Genomic DNA, 7,170 nt, shown 5'->3' with positions numbered 1-7,170 from the left:
TCATGGTGGCCTTGGGCAGGGAGCATAGGTAGGGGGCCCCGGAAGAGGGGGTCTGGGCGGGGCAGAGCACGGAGGCCAGTAAAGAGGGGTGGGTCAGGTTATTTGGAAGTGGAACAGACCTGGAGGCCGCCAAATCCCTGCCAGGGCCCGCCACGCAAATATGTATCCATCCTCAGAGGATTATTATATTAAGGATATATATTGGTGTGGTGGCCCCTGGGGTTTGGTGGCCCTGTGCAGGTGCACAGCTTGCACATGCCTAAGGCCGCCCCTGCTAGCTGAAGCGCCAAATTTACTACTAAAGCCTATATTTACATGTTCAGAGATTACTACCAGCAGGGTTGAGATAATCGTATCAAAAAGATAGAAGAGTAGGAGAGGAGGACGAGATCTGAGGCGAAAAGTCCACGAAGTGCATCTTGGTCAATGTAAAGTATATTGTAGGAAGGGGGAGTCTCTAGTTGGCGCAGTGCAGCACTAGCGACAAGCAGGGACTCTACCTTCCTCGTCAGGGCTGAGGGTTACCTTCAAGACAACCTCTGCTTACCCTCTAGGTAGTGTGGCTTAAGCAGTCTTAGGCTAATCTCTGGGGCATCTGGGGTTAAACATTTGCAGTATCACACCCTTCACCACCAACCCACCACACAATGACACCAAACTGTATTGTATTCAAAATATATTCTCTTTATATATTCTTAGCAGCAGGCTTGTAAATACAGTTCAATTACTTTAAAAATGTCAGATTTCAATTACTTGTAAATAGGCCACAGTTCTTTAAAATGCAATGTTCGTTTTGCAAAGGGTTAAATATCTTCACAACCCCTTCTCTGACGTCAGGTACTGTTTTTAGGCGCCTGGTACAGTGATTTCCCAAGTCGGGGCCTCTTAGAACGCTCCAGTGCACTCCGTACGATTATTAGCCCCGGCCCTACCAAGTCTCACGCATCTCGCGTGAGACGCGTACTCTTCCTGCAATGCTACCAGTGGTACGAGCCGTACCAAGCTTGTGCGGCTCGTACTGCGGGGAGATTCAGCGTACTGGGCCTCAAGCCCTGTTCTCAGCGCACAGTCTATGTTGCACAGTTCTCCTTGATGCGTGGGGAGAGCCCCGCTACGCCTCACGCTTCTGGCGGTGCGGGACGTTCTCAGGAAGGGAACAGTTCACTTTAGCAGCCGGTGTACGTCGCGCACAGTCCGGGCCTCGAAGCGCAGCGCACCAGGCTCTCTACTTTCAAGGGGGCAATGCGAGGTGTACTCAATGACGTACACGTCCTGAAGTAAGGCGCACAGAGCGGGGGCCAGCAGGGGACGAGGGGTGCGCGCCTCACGGACTCCGTGTCCAGAGCGCGGCGCACTTCAGCAGCCAACAGTACCTTTGAGTCCTTGAAGGGGGGGGTCCGGGGCGGACGATGCCGGGGTCGATTTCAGGTCCCACGTCGCGGTGTCTTCCTCTGTAGATTCGAGCTACGGCTCGGCTCAGGAGGGCGGCGTTGCGGTGGGGGTCAGATCTTCCGGCGAGGTGCTCCCGGTCTGGCAAGAGGGGGCAGGGCCCCGGGCAGCAATGTGAGGTGCGAACACAGCCTCTGTGCGCACAGCGTGGATTCCTTCTCTCCCCACGCCGCTGCAGCTTACAAACGGCGGCGGCTGGGGCTTCAGGGCAACTTCTTTGGGGAAGCAGGCAGGCACAAGGCAAGGTCCGTTCTTGCGGTGCAGACCGCAGTTAGGCAGGCGACAGGTACGGTGCTTGGGCCAGCGAGGCTGGTCTTTGCGATGTCAGCTGGGGCCTGCCAGATAGCAGATGCGTTGCTCGGCGGGACGGGGGTGCCAAGGGCCTCTCAGAGGGCACAGTGATTCTCTCACGGCGCACTCCGCTTCTCCTCAGTAGTGGTGCAGGACAGATGCACGACTCACAGCAGCTTTCTCTTCCAGGGTAGCGCCCACTGTTCCTGGGGTGCTGGTCAGGGGGCAAGTTCCACAGCAAGCCCTTGGAGATCTTTTCAGGAGTTTGGCACAAAGTTCAATAAAAGCAAAGTCTTTCCGTCTTTCTTCTCCTGCTCTCCTTCAGCAGCGAGGCACCCACCACAGGCCAGTCTCTTGGGGTCAGAGTCAGTACTTCTCCTTGCAGCTTCCAGGGTCCTCCTCTTCAGGCAGAGCTTCTTCTTTGCGCAAACTGGATCTAATTTACAAGGAGCAGGGCTCCTACTTTTATACCCAGTTTCTTTTGTTCTTACAGGCCAGGGGGGCCTTTGCATAACTGTTCTCAGTCCCTGAGCACTTGTGGTGGGTACTTCTGCTTCTGCATTCAGTGTGAGGGCAGGCACATCAGCCGCTCCCCAGGGGGGCGGAGCCGGCATTGTGAAGACAGGGGCAGCTTGAGCACTTTGTTGACAAGCTTCGGTCCTTCCTGGTCCAGGTGCAGGCTGAGTCATCAGTCGCTCCCCAGGAGGGCGGAGCCAGCATTGTGGAGGCAGAGCACAGCCTGATGCATCACTCAGGGGAAACTCCCACCACCCACTAAGGTGTCATCCTGCTATTCACAACCTGTCAACTCCCAGCCCTGTCACTCACACACCCAGACAGTCAGATACACACAAGAGCAGAGGCGGGCTGAAATGGTTAGACAAGCAAATGCTAACTTTCTAAAAGTAGCATTTGCAAACCCAGGATATTAAAATAAACTTTATTAAAATAAGTATTTTATTATTCTGAGTTCAGGCATACTAAACATGACTCTCTACCATGTTCCCTGAGCCTGCTGGGATTATAGAGTGTAATAATTCCAGCAGCCCATTCTGGCCTAAGGGGAGCAGGTAGCCTTGCAATAGTGAAAAACGAATTGGGTTGTAATTCACTACTAGGACATGCCACACACATCAGGGCTTGTCCTACCTTACACTTACAATGCACCCTGCCCTCAGGCCTACCATAGGGGTGACTAATATGAAGTTAAGGGAAGGTTTAGGGGGTGGCAAGTGGGTGCACTTGCCCAGCCAGCATGACAGTACGAGACTGCACGCGGGTTCTGCAATGGCAGACCCTAGACACATTTTAAGGCTGCTTCTGTGGGTGGCGCAACCAGCGCTGCAGGCCCACTAGCAGTATTGGCATTTACAAGCCCTGGCACTCCTGGTGCACTTTACTAGGGACTAACAGTAAATCCAATGAACCAATCATGGACATCAATCACATGTACAATTTTCAGTAGGGAGAGCATATGCACTTTAGCACTGGTCAGCAGTGGTAAAGTGCCCAGAGTCATTAAACCAAACAAAATAGGTCAGAGAGAGTATTGGAGGAAGGCAAAAAGTTTAGGGATGACCCTGCCAAGAGGCCCAGGTCCAACACAACCCCCTTCCAGCCAAGACGCAGGGTAGACCAATCACCACTGTGATGGGCTTCCCTGCTTGGGGCGATAGAACATGGACCTGGCCCACAACAGCAGGGGCACATTCCAGTTCTACGCCAATCAGAACCTATTTTAAATCCTCTGTACATACTCTCAGGGTCCACCCAGCTACTCCATAGGGCACCCTTCTCTTCCTCTGTGGACACCACCTTGGCAGCACCTAGTCTTAATTCGCTCCCAGGTGTGTCCCAACAGACAGTCATCAAATCACAGTGGCCACTGACAGTAGTCAGGAATGAGACCCAGGCCTTATGCCTCTCAGGGCTCTCAAACCTCTGTGGCCTCAGAGAGTGGGGGGCAGTAGCCCCAGGTGCTTGCCACCCTTTGTCCACTCTCCCTCCTGTCAGGTCAGGTATGTCATCCTGGCACTGACCCACCAGCTCCAGGCCTGTACCTGGCAGCTGAACCAAAAACTGGGGTGGGCTCTCCCACACCCGGTCCTCCTCCTTGGGGCTCGGTACCCTCCCACCTGGAGTGGTACCCCCTTCCAGAATTGTCAGGGCACCTGTGGCAGGTGACCTGCACAATCCACCCACCAGTTCAGGGGTGCTATCCTGCAACTGGGGCACCAGGTCAGGGGGGACACCCTGCACCTGGCCCTTAAACCTAGGGTCTAGACCCTCTAGTTGAACCGGGGTCAGAGGCGATGACTTCCTCCCTCTGCACCCCCTTCCAGAGTACTGCCCACTCCCAACTGGAGTGGTACCCCTAGAAGTGACATGGGTCAGGACACTGATTACAGTGGCCCCGCCCTCCAGGTCAGACAACACCTGACCCTGGTTCTCCAACTCAGGGACCCAACCCTGCAGTTGAACACTTGCCTGGCGCACCAGGACTTCCCGGGGAGCACGCATGCCCCCCCTGAGGGTGGCACATAGCTCATGTGCCGTGCGACAGTCTGCCTGGCGCAGATCTCCCAACCCCTGTCCATCTGACAGTGCGGGAAGATACCCCAGGACAGAAGGGGTGTCCCCATGGTCATTCACTGGGGACGCAGCCCTGCTGGCTGGCCCCTGACCCACCGGTTCTTCCACTGGGGACTCCTTCCCCCTCTCGCCCCTCCTTCTGGACTTCTGCACTCTCCCAACTGGAGTGGTACTGCCAGACACCAGAACTAATGGAGCTCTGTTTACAGAGCCTCCACGTTCTCTAGCCACTGGGGGATCCCCCTCAGCGGGTGACTCATCCGGACAGCCTAGGCTCCCCACCTGGTGTTCCCTTAAAGAACCATCCAGGCTCTGAGACGGAGGTTGGGCACTACCGGGACAAAACCCATTCTCACTCCTTCCCCTCAAGGACAGGACGTGAGGCCCTACACCCCTCTCACTACTACAGGACCTAGCTGGGCTACTCTGCGCCACTTCCACCACTCTGGGCTGGAAGATACCTGAGCCACTCCCCACAGGATCACACCCCAATGCCTCTCCAGACCCTCTGGAATCCACCACAAGGTCTGCCTCCAATGTGAGCTCCCTGGGGTCAGAGAACTCACTCTCAAACAGGTGTTGGCATAGCTCTGGAAAACTGGGACTTAAAGTATGCTCTCCCACAATTGGATTACACAGCCCCCTAGCAGGGCTAATCAAACTATCCTTCACCTCACCATCCAGCGCCTCACACACATACTCCACACCATCCTTCTGAGACTGGCCAGACAGTAGCGGACTGTCTCTGTCACACAACCCACACTCTTCTGGGCGGTCCTTACACTCACCCACCAGGACCTCAACCATGGGGGAATCCCTCCCACCACTAGGACCATGAACTCCTACGCCAGTCACCCTATTCCCTTCAGGGTCGCTGCGCACTACTGGAGCTACCTCATGCCCTTGAACCTCCTGGTGTAAGTTAACCCCCTCCAAGTCAGGTGCCATATCTCTAGGTGCGCGCACTATGCTGTCAGCACTAGATACCTTAATGTTGCTGCCACCATCTGAGCTGGACTCCACCTCCAACTCAGCAAAGCTCAATCTCTGAGCTACACATATTTCTTGTTGCTGGGCTGAAGCCCTCCTGGCCTCAAGCCCCTCGAGCTCCAAGTCAAGTTTCCTCATTCTTAAGTCATGCGCAAGCTCCATTTTCATTTCTTCCAGGGCTAACTTCCTAGATTCTAGCTCCAGTTGGCAATTCCATTTCAGCTCCGCCAACTTCATTTCATGTTCTCGGGTGGCCTGTCTGTCCGCCAGCTCCTCTGGTGACAGACCTCGGCCAGAAACACTGCTACCCAATGGGGAGGTTGCACCCCTCCACTCTGGAGTCAGGGGTCCCTCCAGCTGCTGTTCTGCATCCTCAAATTCAAAATCCTTTCCAGGGGCATTCCTTGCCTTGACCCAGGCCCTCAGCGCCTTTTGGAACTGCTCCCTTCTGGAGAGTCCGGTCATGGAAATGTTCAAATTTTTGCAGAAGCTGACGCTAATATCTCAAGGGTTGTGCTGTCTGCTCTTTTACTATCATGTTGGTGCACTGAGAAGAAATACATCTAATACCGAGAGAGAGATAACGTAAGAGAAAATGAGAAAGAAAGAAATAGCAAAAAGCATGAGACAAAAAAGAGATAGAGTACGCGAGAGAGCGCGAGAGAGAGAGAGAGAGAGAGAAAAGAATGTGATATAAAAGCAGGAAGAAATACTGGAGTATTTTTACTAAGATTTTGCGTCATGTTTGCATCACAAAAATTGAACGAATCGACACAAAACCTTTTTTCACAATTTACTAAAAATTCACTAGCAAGTAACGCCAAAAAGGCATAGACCTGCTTTCCATTACTTAGCGTCAAGGGGGCATTCCATGGGTGATGCATGGGTCTAACCATGCAACCACCCATGGTTTTTGTTGCAAAGCCCTGTCTACTAAAAAAAAGAAGACAGAGCTTTTGCATCAAAATATAACGCCCATTCCAAATAGGTGCTGTCAAGGAGAAATGTTTTTATTTCTCCTTTCTTTACCGACTTTGCATGGGTGCTGCACTGTACAGCACACGTACAAGGTGGGAACATTCTTAAAGGTAGGCTAAGCAAAGTTAGTATATTCTGGAAAAGTACTCTTCAAGTACCAAACCTATGCTAGACTCAAGCAAAATCCCTTGCACTATGGCACAAAGGTTTGCGCGTGCCGCCGGCAGAAAATGTTTGTGTCTACACTAAGTAGAGGATAGGAGAGTGCCATATCTCTTAAAATATGGCTCTCTCCTGCTCTCTCTTTCTTTTCCATCTTTGGCTGCTGCACTTTGTTGTGTAGAATTTAGTAAATCTGGGCCAGAGTGTGCCTATGTGTTAGTGTGTGTGCAAGAGAGAGACGTCCAGAGAAGACATTCTGAGGCAGAAATAGACAGTAGCAGCTCCTCTGCTAAGGCAGAAGAACGTAGTCCCACTGCTCTCGGTGCAGTGTAAAATAAAAATGAAATGATAATAACAGAAGTTATTATCAATTTATTTATAATATCTTGAAGCCAGGTTAGGGTGGGTGGGGTGGGGCAGGGCTGGACTCTCATGACGTCGAAGGTGGAGAAGTGGTTGCTGCACCTTTAGTTTTCCCCTGGGTTTTAATGCACAGCCTGGGTGGAGTACATGTACAGGTGCTCAGTCTCTTTTTGAGTGTTGAACCACAGCACTCAGACCCATCACCAGGCTGCTGTTATGGTGACAGCAGTGTTGTGATTGGCTTAAGGGAGCCTGGGTGCTGCCGTGAGCCAGCAGAACTGTGAGGAGGAAGATGCTGTTGCTGGTGACTGGCGACAAGCAGGTATATTCATTTTTTTTCCACCC

The sequence above is a fragment of the Lissotriton vulgaris genome, chromosome 5, assembly GCF_964263255.1.
Source record: "Lissotriton vulgaris chromosome 5, aLisVul1.2, whole genome shotgun sequence".
Lineage (NCBI taxonomy): Eukaryota > Metazoa > Chordata > Amphibia > Caudata > Salamandridae > Lissotriton > Lissotriton vulgaris.
Note: the sequence above shows the minus strand (reverse complement) of the source record.